This window comes from Chiloscyllium plagiosum, unplaced genomic scaffold (genome assembly GCF_037043375.1).
Source record: "Chiloscyllium plagiosum isolate Xiang-an unplaced genomic scaffold, Cpla_swu_hap1 HiC_scaffold_19, whole genome shotgun sequence".
NCBI lineage: Eukaryota > Metazoa > Chordata > Chondrichthyes > Orectolobiformes > Hemiscylliidae > Chiloscyllium > Chiloscyllium plagiosum.
The window spans coordinates 20,239,789-20,252,749 of NW_028270157.1; the positions used below are offsets into that span (position 1 = coordinate 20,239,789).

At 41.7% G+C, this 12,961-nt stretch overlaps 1 long non-coding RNA gene across 2 annotated transcripts; it reads right to left on the reverse strand.

Moving 5' to 3' along the window:
- Positions 1-3,012: 3,012 nt before the first annotated feature.
- LOC148146727 (uncharacterized) lies at positions 3,013-12,941 on the reverse strand. Of its 2 annotated transcripts, none has more exons than XR_015760387.1 (3): positions 12,823-12,941; positions 5,274-5,443; positions 3,013-3,215 (listed from the first exon to the last, which is right to left on the reverse strand). It is a non-coding gene; the product is annotated as an uncharacterized LOC148146727 (long non-coding RNA). The 2 variants fall into 2 exon arrangements; XR_015760386.1 differs by lacking the exon at positions 5,274-5,443 and adding an exon at positions 4,265-4,355 and having other exon boundaries at positions 12,823-12,929.
- Between the last annotated feature and the right edge of the window lie 20 nt (positions 12,942-12,961).

The window sequence follows — 12,961 nt, forward strand, 5'->3', positions numbered from 1 at the left end:
GCATTAACCTGGGCCGACAGGATTACTGACCGAGTAGACACTACCACAACACCAAACTCCTTGTACATACTCAGAAACAACTTCCCATCAACATCACAAAGAACTGCCTCCTAAAGTCACCTGTCTCTTCTCCAAGGAAATTTCAAATCTGTTGAGTTATATAAAAAAAGGATTTTCATTTCTGTAGTGCTCTTCACAACCATGAGATTTCCAAAAACCATTTAGTCACCACTCTAAAGTCAAAATCCCAGCAGCAGTATTATCCACCAAAGGTTCCCCAAACCAGCAATATGACCATCACCAGACAATCCGCTTACGGTGACGGTAATGGATAAATATTGGACAGGACATTGGCAAGACTCCTCTGCCCTTGTACAAAATAATGGTGTGGGATGCCTTACATCCATCTGAGAGGATAAATGAGGCCTCAGTTTCATATATAATCTAAGAAACAGCATTTCTGACACTGAAGTAAATGAATTTTTTTTGCTGGAGTGCATGTAAATTCAGAAACAAGGAATAACAAACTTTCTTGTCTTTTTAATACAATGCCAACTCAGCCTGACAATGATAAATAAGGCAAGGTTGCATGATGCATAAATTCCAGCCCAGCCAGGAAGTGTACTGTTAAGACATTTTGATGATATTAAGCCATGTGCTATTCCAGTTTAAAAGTACTCATCTCACCTTCAGCAGCTATTATTGTTGTAGCAACAGCAATTGTAACAGCAATAGTCAATAAGCAGAGAACTGAGACTATGTTTAATTCTGAGACATTGTAACAGTGAAAATAGTTTGTGTTGTTAATAAACTTCAAGATATCTGTCTCAACAAGAATAGAGATTTTTTGTGATATATGTTACATGGGCATAACAAAAAGAGAGGCATTGACACTATAGCATACTGGGTAAAAACAATGAATGCAGATGCTGGAAACCAGATTCTGGATTAGAGGTGCTGGAAAAGCACAGCAGTTCAGGCAGCATCCGAGGAGCAGTAAAATTGACGTTTCGGGCAAAAGCCCTTCATCAGGAATACAGGTTTGATTCAAGAAATCATATAAGGCAGTTAAACTCTGGATAGACTATTCATTAACTGGGTATTTTGCAAGAGATTCACTAATTAGGAATGATGTATAATCTGGTTAAATAATTTACATATCAAATGGAATTTAGCATCTCATCAAAGCAATGCTTCCTATATCACCATCCAGATTACTGCGGTTATGTGGTAGCTGGTTGACCAACTTGGGTGAATTGTTAAACTTGGTTATAACATTAGAGGATCATTTTACCTAATTATCTCAATTCTCCTTATATATAGGGACATATGCTGCCTGATATAATAGGATTAAGAATAACCTCTGCCAGTCATGAACACAAAGTGATAAGTAATCTACATCCTGCGGACAGCATTGATTCAAGAAGGCAGTTGACCAACACCTTCTCAAGGGTGAGCAATAAATACTGTCCTGGGGAGGTGGTAGGATATTGGTAATAGAGCTATGAGCCCTAGGCTAATGTTCTGAAACAGGTATTGGAACTTGAATCCAATAAAATGCTAGCACTATGATGCTTATGTAAAAACCCATTTGCTTTGTGGAAGGAATTCTGTCATCCTTACCTATTCTGGCCTACATGTGGCTCTAGAATCATAATAATGTGGTTGACTCTTAACTGCCCTCTGGGTAATAAATGCTAGTCTTGTCAGAAATGCCCACATTCCATAAATGAACAAGGGAAAAATAGGCAGTGATGTCCACATGAATAAACAACTTTAGAACTGTTAAACACTTCAATTGCAAAGAGGAGTGAAAATTTAATAGGGTGTAGGTTGATGGTGCTTTTACAGGCAGTTTCCCCAGTACCCGCACATCAGAAATACATTACAAAAACTGAAAAAACTGCAGATATTGGAAATCTGAAACAAAAACAGAAACTGCTGGAAAAACTCTTCAGGTCTGACATCATGTGTGGAGAGAAAGCAGAGCTGACGTTTTGTTAATCCGGTTCTAAAGAAGGGTCACTGGACCCAAAACATTAACTCTGCTTTCTCTCCACAGATGCTGTCGGACCTGAAGAGTTTTTCCAGTAATTTCTGTCTTTCAGAACTGCAACACTGGCATGAAAAATGCTATAAAAATGTAAGTTTTAACTTTCTTCCAAAAAGTTCCAGACTATAACATTATAGTCTTAAAGCATTACAACACAGAAGGAAGCCATTTGGTCCATCAATGCTAGTAGAGCAATCCAGTTGGCTCCCATTCCCTCTGCAGGCTCAGTTTAATGCCTCCTCCAAAAGGTAGCAATCTCTGACAGTACAACATTCACTCAGTGCTGTTTTGGAGATTCAGCCTTCAATGTTATGCTCATGTTTAGGAGCGCAAACTGAACCCCAAATCTCAGCAACAAGCCAGACTGAGTCACAGCTAATACACAGCTGGATGCAGTTTGCAAAGCATGTTTGAGGCACAGGAGCAATGTGTACACTTTTAGGATCTGTGAACTAATATTGTGAAGTGAGTGACACCGTCTCTGAGGCCTTCTCTATAGTTGTAACAACAGATATAGATCTTGGCTCAGTTTTCAAAGCCCAGCCTCTTGTGCATCAGTGTCTGAAACTGTATCCTAAGGGTTTGAATGACAAAAACATCCAGCAAATTCATCAAATTCTCCAGCCTTTATAGGCACTGGTGATTTGATTTTGGAAAAAGATCTCAGCATTGTACTTTATGGTATTAAGCATATTGACAGAAGATTTCAATGCAAATTCATATTGATTAGGGCAATGACCAGGAGAAAGTGAGGACTGCAGATGCTGGAGATCAGAGCTGAAAATGTGTTGCTGGAAAAGCGCAGCAGGTCAGGCAGCATCCAAGGAGCAGGAGAATCAATGTTTCGGGCCTGAAGAAGGGCTCATGCCCGAAACATCGATTCTCCTGCTCCTTGGATGCTGCCTGACCTGCTGCGCTTTTCCAGCAACACATTTTTAGCTAGGGCAATGATCATCCCAGTACAGAGTGGTATGCGATGGAATCTATTATTCATGATGCTTCCTCCATCGCAATTTTGTTTAGTCTTTATCTTTGAGATATGTTGTTCTATTAATAACATCTTGTTTAACACCTGGTTGTCTTCATTACCTTGGGGTGTCAGCAATATCATCTGCATCTGGAGTCACATGTAAATCCGGGTATTTCACTTTCTCTGAAGAACCTTGGTGAGTGAAAGGTTTTGATGATAGATTTAATCATTTGTTTTCCCTGGTGACAGCCCACAAATTCATTTCATGATTTCAACCAATGAATTTTGTTCCATATCAGAACCAGTGCAACACATACTTCAACAAAGGTCGAGCCAGCTACATAGAGTCATAGAGATATACAGCACGGAAACAGGCCCTTCGGTCCAACTTGTCCATGCTGACCAGATGTCCTAAATAAATCTATTCCCATTTGCCAGCATTTGGTGCATATCTCTCTAAACCCTTCCTATTCATATACCCATCCAGATGTCTTTTAAATGTTGCAATTGTACTAGCCTCCACCACTTCCTCTTCCAGCTCATTCCATACACACACCATCCTCTGTGTGAAAAAGCTGTGCATGGGTCCCTTTTAAATCTTTCCCCTCTCACCTTGAATCTATGCCCTCTAATTTTGGACTCCCTTACCCTAGAGAAAAAGACCTTGTCTATTTACCCTATCCATGCTCCTCAGGATTTTATAAACCTCCGTAATGTCATCTCTCAGTCTCTGACATTCCAGGGAAAGTAGCCCCAGTCTATTCAGCCTCTCCCTATAGCTCAAATCCTCCAACCCTGGCAATGTCCTTGGAAATCTTTTCTAAACCCTTTCAAGTTAGGTTTGGCATGGTGGCTCAGTGCTGCCTCACAGTGCCAGGGAACCGGTTCGATTCCAGCCTCAGGCGACTGTGTGGAGTTTGCACTTTTTCCCCGTGTCTGCGTGGGTTTCCTCCGGGTGCTCCAGTTTCCTCCCACACTCCAGAGATGTGCAGGTTAGGAGCATTAGCCATGCTAAATTGCCATAGTGTTAGGTGCATTAGTCAGAAGGAAATGGCTCTGGGTTGGTATGGACTTGTTGGGCCGAAAGGCCTGTTTCCACACTGTAGGAAATCTAAACTTTCCCAACATCCTTCCTATAGCAGGGAGATCAGAATTGCAACCTCCCATAACAGTGGAACGGGGGCTGGAATGACAAAATGTGGAAGCTATTTCAGTCGTAAAAAGCTTTAGTCAGACCCTACCTGAAGAAACTGTGTTCAGTTCTGGACATGTGGACCTCAGGAATATATTGGCCTGAGAAGGGGCAGCAGATTCACCACGATGATGCCGGGGCTAAAAGGGTTAAATAAGGAAGACAGGTTGCAGAGTCTAGAGTTGTATTCCTACAAACATAGCAGGTTAAGGAATGATTTAAATCAAGGTGTTTAATGTAATTAATGGAGTTGATAGCACAGATAGCACAGATAGAGAGAAAGACTTTCCTCTGATCGAGAGAGTCCAAAACAAGGGAGTTGAAGCTTACAATCAGGACTGAGACCTTCAGGGGAAAGATTTAGAAACACTCAGTGATACAAAGAGTAAAAATCTAGAACTCTCTTCTCCAAAAAATATTAACGTTGGAAATCAAACCTGAGACTAACTGTTTTTTGTTGGCCAAGGATGTGAGATATTATAGAAGCACAGTGAGTCAATGGACTTAAGACAAATGAGCAAACTGAATGACAGAACATGGTTGTGGGACTGAAAGACCTCCTTCTTTCTTTAGTCTTTATGTTTCTTTCAGTGTTCCAGAGCACCACTATTTTCCCCATCCTCTCGAATTACTGATAAATTTATTGAAATCCCACAAGCCCTTAACCATAGCAATCCCAGCAACAGGGTAACCAAGGGAATGGAATTTGTAAACATGCTCTCTGTTCTACACAGAAAGGTAGAACGATAGAAACTAGGCGCAGAGTAGGCCATTTGGCCTTCAAACCTGCCTCACCGTTCAATACGACTATGGCTGATCCTTTATCTCTATGCCCATTTACTCGCTATACTCCTTGATGTTTTTAAAACCAAAAAAAAAGATCAATCAGCAATCAACCCAAACCTCTTCACTTTCCTTATGACAGTCTATTTAAGTCATTATTTTATACAAAGCCTGTCGAGGCGTGTGATGTGCATTCCTCAGCATCAATTGGCAGGGTTTGACAATATCTCTTTGACAGTGTATTATGTTAGTGAAGTCACAGCATAACACCTCACCTTTTATCCTGTGCAATAACTCACAAATCCTCTTAACATTCAGGAGCCAATGAAAGTCTCTCAGACAATTATGCAGATACCAGAAACCTACAATAAATAATCCTGGAGATATTCACCAGATCGCATGCGAGTAATCATGAAGTCACTCAATTGGCCAGACTTAGAAATTGCTGAAAAGATGAAAGATGATGCCATTACTCTTATGGATTGAACAATTTCTTTTGTTTTTATTTTTACAAGTCTCCAGCCATTCTTCTGTCTGAAATCAGTTCAGTGTGCCAAGTTCACAGGGGACATACTGGCCTAGTGGTGTAATTGTCAGACTGCTATTCCAGAGACCATGATAACAGTCTGGGAACCTGTGTTCAAATCCTGATATGGCATATGGTGGAATTTAAATTTGACAAAAATCTGGAATTAGAAATCTAGCCTAATTGGAACCATGTAACTATTGTTGATTATCATTAAAAATCTGCCTGATTTCACCTTCAGAAAGGAAACCTGCTGCCCTTACTTGTTCTAGCCAACATGCTTCTCTAGTCCCACAACAATGTGGTTGACTTTTAATTGTCCTCGAGGCAATTAAGAATGGGAAATAAATGGCAAATTAGCTAGTGATGCCCACATCCTGTGCATAAAAAAAAATCAATAAATTCAGATGGAAATTTCAGACAGAAGTTACATCAGGAGACAATCTGGTCAATGTTTGGAACCTACGCAGGAGGCATTTTCTCACTTGATCAGCTACTGTAACTTTACTGCCAGTTTGACAGAAGTCCTGTCTGCAGTCTATCTGGCATCTTGGTCAAAGCTTCAGAAGCTAGACAGAAGGATCTCTGGGGAAATCCTCAACAGGATTGTGGGTTACACTTTGGGTTGGATTTTAAGGAGGAGAAAGTGAGGACTGCAGATGCTGCAGATCAAAATCGAAGAGTGTGGTGCTGGAAAAGCACAGCCAGTCAGGCAGTGTCCGAGGAGCAGGACAGTCGATGTTTCGGGCATAAGCCCTTCATCAGAAATGGAGACCAGGGATTAATGATTTTGAGTTTTGAGCACTCAGCAATAGTCTCTTTTTTAATTTCAAAAATATAATTTATTCATAAAAATATCTTGAAGTATACATATAATCACAAATTTGCTCAAAAATTGCACGAATTCTTGTAAGACTCTGTTAACTCTTTTTTTAGATTAGAATGTCTAAACGCTTGGGGTGACACGGCGGCTCAGTGGTTGGCACTGCTGCCTCACAGCACCAGGGTCCCAGGGTTGATTCCAACATCGGGCAACTGTCTGTGTGGCGTTTGCACATTCTCCCCGTGTCTGCGTGGGTTTCCTCCCACAATCACAAAAATGTGCAGGTTAGGTCAATTGGCCATGCTAAATTGCCCACAGTGTAGTATGCATAGGGGAAAAGGGGTTTGGGTCGGTTACTCTTCGGAGGGTCGGTGTGGACTTGTTGGGCCGAAGGGCCTATTTCCACACTGTATGGAATCTAATTATGACACAGACAATAGAACACAGGGGGCTAACATCTTCTAGATCAGAGTGGTGCTGGAAAAGCACAACAGGTCAGGCAGCATCCGAGGAGCAGGAAAATCAACGTTTCAGGAATCAATACCTTCAACATCTTATCTGGGCTGACACCAATTGTTACAATTAACCTGAGAATGTAACTTTTAAAAACAGTTTTGTGATTTACATATGAAAGAAGTGAAACTATCATGGTCATTCTAACAGATGAGAGACCTAACAAACAATCAAGATATTTTTCAATGTATAATTTCAGTTACATCACATTGTAAACTTTTGCTATAAATTCTGTGTCTTACAATTGTGTCCTCCACAACCACTTGATGAAGGAGCAGCGCTCTGAAAGCTAGTGCTTCCAATTAAACCTTTTTGACTATAACCTGGTGTTGTGTGATTTTTAACTATAATCACAAAAGCAGTTTGGTTCTGCACAGTAGCATATCAAATAAACAAAGCATTTCTGTTTGCTTCTATCCAACAAACTGAAGACATCTCTTAAATATACAAGACTGCACTTACATGAACTTGAGGCACTGGTGGGGGGGTGGGGGTCCAACAACTGAGCAGGCCCCCATTTATTCTGGTGTTTCAAATCCAGAGGAGTCTCCTCCTACACTCTGTTCAGCTGACCCTATCAGTATTTCCTTCTAGTCTTCTCTCCTTCACATTTATTTGACTTCCCTCAAATGTAACAGCACTCAAACTCACTGATGTGCTAAACACAAGCTCCTGCTCCTGAAGACCTGAGTAGCAGTTTTCAAAAGCTGGAAATGACAATGAAACTGAAACAGATGTGGAAACTCATTGCTCCAGTCAAGTATCTACAGCCTCCCTCTGGAATGCCATTAATTGACTGATTAACTGGATGTTAAATCATTTGAAAGGCAGACGTTGAGCAGTACTGTATTGAGCAGATTTCTAAGAGTAAGGCCAATTTAGTTGCATTGAAGAAAGGCATCAGTTGGAGAACCAGAAACAGAGTCTTGTGCCTCAGTGGTAGTGTCCTTACTGCAAGGGCCAGGAAGTTTTGATTTATGTCCATGATGGCTACAGAGGGGTATCTTAACAAGTCCAAACAGATTTTTGATTAAACAAACAGTACAGGCTTCTATGATGCTGTAACCTCCCTACTTCTAGACAAGAAAGTGCAATTTCCAGCTGTCCTGAAGATGTTTCAGAACCTGTGTAATCAGGTAGGTTTCAATATATTGTGGTGGCCAGGTATCTCAGGTTATTAGAGTGAGGTGGACTCAGGTTGTGGCTCAATCCCTGCATTGGCCACAGAATCTAGATATTTTCAATCAACTTATTCAGGCATGTTGCAATGTACCTTTAGAGCAGGTGGGACATGAACCGGAACCTTCTGACCCAGAGGTATGGACAGCACCATTGTGCCACAAGAGGTCTTTGGCCAGGCAGTCTATCATGCTTTTAAATAAGCATTTACCTGTCAAGGGACTTCTGACACTACTTAGCTCAGATGGTTAGAGTGTGTGCTAATAATACTAGGGTTGCAATTTCAATCCCTGTACTGCCCAGGAAGTCTCCCAGGATTTTACTGAAGCATTTATCGTCTAAGAGTCCTGTAGTGTATAGTGTCAGTAGTCCTACCCCTACTTCTAAGTTCAAGATCCTCTTCCCAATAGGTGAATCAAAATACGCCCAGATGAGTTGATTTTAAATTCACAAAATGCAGACAGTTCCAACTCTTACTTTTTAAAAGTGGAAAACGCTATGCTAAATTCTCACAGAAAGTGCTGGAGAAACTCAGCAGGTCTGGCAGCATCTATGGAGAGTGAAACAGGGTTAAAGTTTTGAGTCAAGAGACTTGCCTTTGGAGCAGGACTCACCATTGGACTCAAATCACTAATCCTACTTTCTCTCCATAGGTGCTGTCAGACCTGCAGAGTTTCTCCAGCACTTGCTGATTTTATTTCAGACTTTCACCATCCTTGTCTAAATTCTCATTCTATTCTAGCACGTATCACCCAATACCTGATGTATTGTAGAATAGAACTTCTACTGAACAAAACACATACACAGGCGATTGATGTACTCTCCTCCTTAGCAGATCCCACATCAGCCATCATTTTGACTCACACTGACTCCGTGGTGTCTCTAAGTTAATACTCTCATTCTCATGTTCAATCCTTTCCATATAGTCATTCCTTCCGTTTCTCTACGTTACGAAGGTGTAGGTGTGTACTGTACCTTTAAGAGAAAGTGGAAGCTGGCACGGGCTGAGAGAGGCACAGAGTGCGCTGAAAGGTTTAAAAATGTAACATTTGGTTGACACAAATACTGGAACTGTGTTACCATGGTACCAAACAAATTCAAATTTGTCTGATTGGTTTAAATTATGCCCCAGATACCAAAATCCAATCGAATAATCCAATGTTTTGGGGTATAAAGTCGGACATTTTGAATAGTTAGGGGGAGAACAGCAAAAAGCTGCCAGACACCAACGTAACAGCCAGCAGAGTAGCTCTCTGAAAGGGACCTGTCCAGAAGAAATTTGTGCAGCAGAACACCAAAACCAACCTAGAGAAATCTACAGAGAAAGTTCGACATCCGAAGATGACAACTCGGTTTGAAAGTGGTTTGCCAAAGTGGGCGGCACAGTGGTTAGCACTGCTGCCTCACAGCGCCAGAGACCCGGCTTCAATTCCCGCCTCAAGCAACTGACTGCGTGGATTTTGCACATTCTCCCCCTGTCTGCGTGGGTTTCCTCCCACAGTCCAAAGATGTGCGAGTTAGGTGAATTGGCCATGCTAAATTGCCTGTAGTGTTAGGTGAAGGGGTAAATGTAAGGGAATGGGTCTGGGTGGGTTGCTCTTCGGAGGGTCGGTGTGGACGTGTTGGGCCGAAGGGCCTGTTTCCACACTGTATGTAATCTAATTTAAGAGGGAATTTATTGGACCAGTATTGTAGAGTGGGAGGTAAAAATATGTTTAAGAGAAAGGAGTTGTAACCAGTTGTTGTTTAATGTTCTATTTTGGAATTAAAGAATATACTTGTTAATTTTTTCTTTCAATAGTGAGATCTGGGATAGTTCTTTGCCTCTCGAAATCCAACAGTTTACGGCGTGAGGTTAGCTTTACTGTGTGTCTGGTTTAAATTAGCAGAAGTGTTTACCCCGTGTCATAACATCTAGAATCTTCTCCAGCTCTACAACTCTCCAATGTATTCTTCTAAATCTTGTCTCTTGTACATTCTCAACTTTTAAATCACTCCGCTAAACATATCCAATCAACCAAGATATTGATCACCTGTCCAAATGTCTCTTTATGTGACTCAGGGTTTCTGTGGGGCACCTTTATGTATTTTTAACACAGTTACCATTTTTAAAGAAGTCAAGGTTGCTTCACATAGTTTATGAGCAGCATGCTACCAACAGAAACACTGCAGTCCTCCCTATTCAGGAGCAAATATGCTCTTAAAAAATTTACCATATCACTAGGGCTCTAACTAATCTCTGAATGTAACAACAACTTGCCATTAGTTTATTTCAGTTAAACATCACAGGGAGCTTCATAGGTCGATTTTTCAACAAAGTCTGTGATGATGCTGCTCCTTTAACAAGGTTATGTTGTCCTTAGCCTTTTTCTTCAGAAGGTCCTAAAAATGGAGTTTCCGAAGTGTCTGCGCTTGGATGGGTTTTGGGGCCAGTTTGATTATAACTAACATATACTGCCTCAGGCAAAAGGCTTTCAAGTTTAAAAAAATACTTGTATAATAAAGGGAGTGACCAGTTCTCCCAGCTCAGCTTTTCTCTGGTTTGATTTGGTTTTTAGCCATCTGGCTATTCACTAAACCAGTCTCTCCTGTAAGACCCTGGGTTTGATTTTACCTTTTGTGCCAAGAGGAGTTTATGGGGATTGTTGCAAGTTTTTGGAACAGCATCATTCAAGGTAAGAGGTGAAACGTTTAAGGGGGATACACTCGGAAAGTATTTTACACAGAGGGTGGTAGGTGCCTGGAACACGTTGCCAGCAGAGGTAGTAGAGGCAGGGACGCTGGTACAGTAGATTCATTTAAGATGTGTCTGGACAGATGCATGAGTAGGTGGGGAGCAGAGGGATACAGATCCTTAAGAATTGGATGATAGGTTTAGACAGTGGATTTGGATTGGCTCAGGCTTGGAGGGCCGAAGTGCCTGTTCCTGGACTGTAAATTTTCTTTGTTCTATTAAGTTGGCTTAATCTGTTGGGTTTTTGGCTCGGTTAAGTTATTCAGTATTCTGCATCTGTTGTTTGTGTTTCGTTTGGTAATCTTGTAAATTAATTCTGTTTTGTTTAAAGCTAGGTGGCTTGATCAGCTGCATCACTCCTGAAATATCCTCACCTTACACCTGCTTAAAACAACTAGCAAATTTAGGGTCTGGGCTACTTTCTTGAAATGCTTTGAACAGGCCTGCTCCATAACAAGTCTAACACCGAGTCACATGAGGATATAGGAGAGCGGTCAATCAAAAGCTTGGTCAATTAAGGAGGATTTTAAGGAGCTTCTGTAACAGAACTTCCAACAGCAGCTGCCAACAATAAGGAAGGGCATTGATTAGAGCCACTTTGGCAACTACACAGAGAAATCTATCACTAGGCAGCGATGGTGAGGGGACAGTAGTTGAAAAGACCCTCTCTGGAAAATGAGCAGCTTTGCAGAAAGGGAATCAGTTTAATTCATTTGGCTGGATCACTGGTTTACAGAGCAGTGTGATACGAACAGCATGGGTTCAATTCCCATCACTGATTTGAGGTTACCATGAAGGACTCTCCTTTCCAACCTCTTCCCTCACCCAAGGTCTGGTGGCCCTCAGGTTAAACCACCACCAGTTGCTTTTCTCTAATGAACAGAGCAGCTCCTATAGTCTGGTAAGACTATAATGACACAACAACTCATGGGATGATGAAGCAGAGAGACAAAGAATTTCTCTACTGCACGCTTTATTCGAGTAAATACTTCCTTGTTTAACCTTATTTTCCCATCATGTTTGTAATGAACTAATGCCAGTGAAATAAACAGTCCCTGCTTTGTGATCTTTAGCCTTTGAATGTGTTGAAATCTCCTGTTACACTTCTTAAAGGAGGAAGGAGGACACGATCTCCCACACACGGAGGTCAAAGGTGAAAGTTGCTGAGGAGCTGCTGATTGCTAGTTCCAGTCCTTCTAACGTGTCATCCACTGCCTTTGTCAGGCTATAAATCCCATTTATTGGACAGATTACTGCATTCAGATGAAATCATTTGCTAGTCTTGCCATTGGAGCACAGTAAGAGGTGTATTTTTAAAAGAAATCAGCAGTTAGAAGGCCATACGATAGAGGAGCAGAATTAGGCCAGTGGGCCCATTGAGTTTGCTGCACCAATCTTGGCTTCAACCCCATTCCCCTGCCTTGCCCCAGTACCCCTTGATCCCCTTACTAATCAAGAACCGCCCTAGGTTTATATTTACATTCCTGAATTCCTCATTACCATTGCAAACATATAACAAATCCAGGTCCATACGGTTTGTTTATTTTTGCACACAATACCCACTGAGAGCTTCCCCTGTGGGTAACCTCTATTCAGATCACTACAGAAAGCCTACACACAGCATGCAGATATAACAAGGCTGGCTTTCCAAAGCAGGGAGCTGAAAAAATGTTTAAAAGTTTTCATTAGATGTGTGTGTCTCTGGAAAGTCCAATATTTCCATCCCATGCCTTGCCCCTTTAGATTCAATGCCACTTTCTTGAACTATTTCAGTCCACTGAAGCAAGAAGAGCCTTTAACCCCTAATCGAGGGCAGTGCAAGCTCACTCAACAGTAGTCTACTCGGTCCATGTGGGGCGTGCTGGCCCTTTGAAAATGCTGGGAGAAAGTGAGGACTGCAGATTGGAGTCGAGAGTGTGTTGCTGGAAAAGCACAGCAGGTCAGGCAGCAGGAGAATCGACGTTTCGGGCAAAAGCCCTTCATTAGGCATGAGGAAAACGCTGTTCAACCAGTTTCCCTTGCAATTTCCCAGCAGTTAATTTTACTCACTCCTGTTGTGAAAATGGTTAATCGATCTGCTTTCCCCCGCTCCTTCAGGTAGTGGTTGTTGCAAAGATCACCTCCACAGCAAGGGCCGAGTTGAACAGCTCGGGAGAGTTGGGTTTTGCCATGAGGAAGTCTGCAGCAG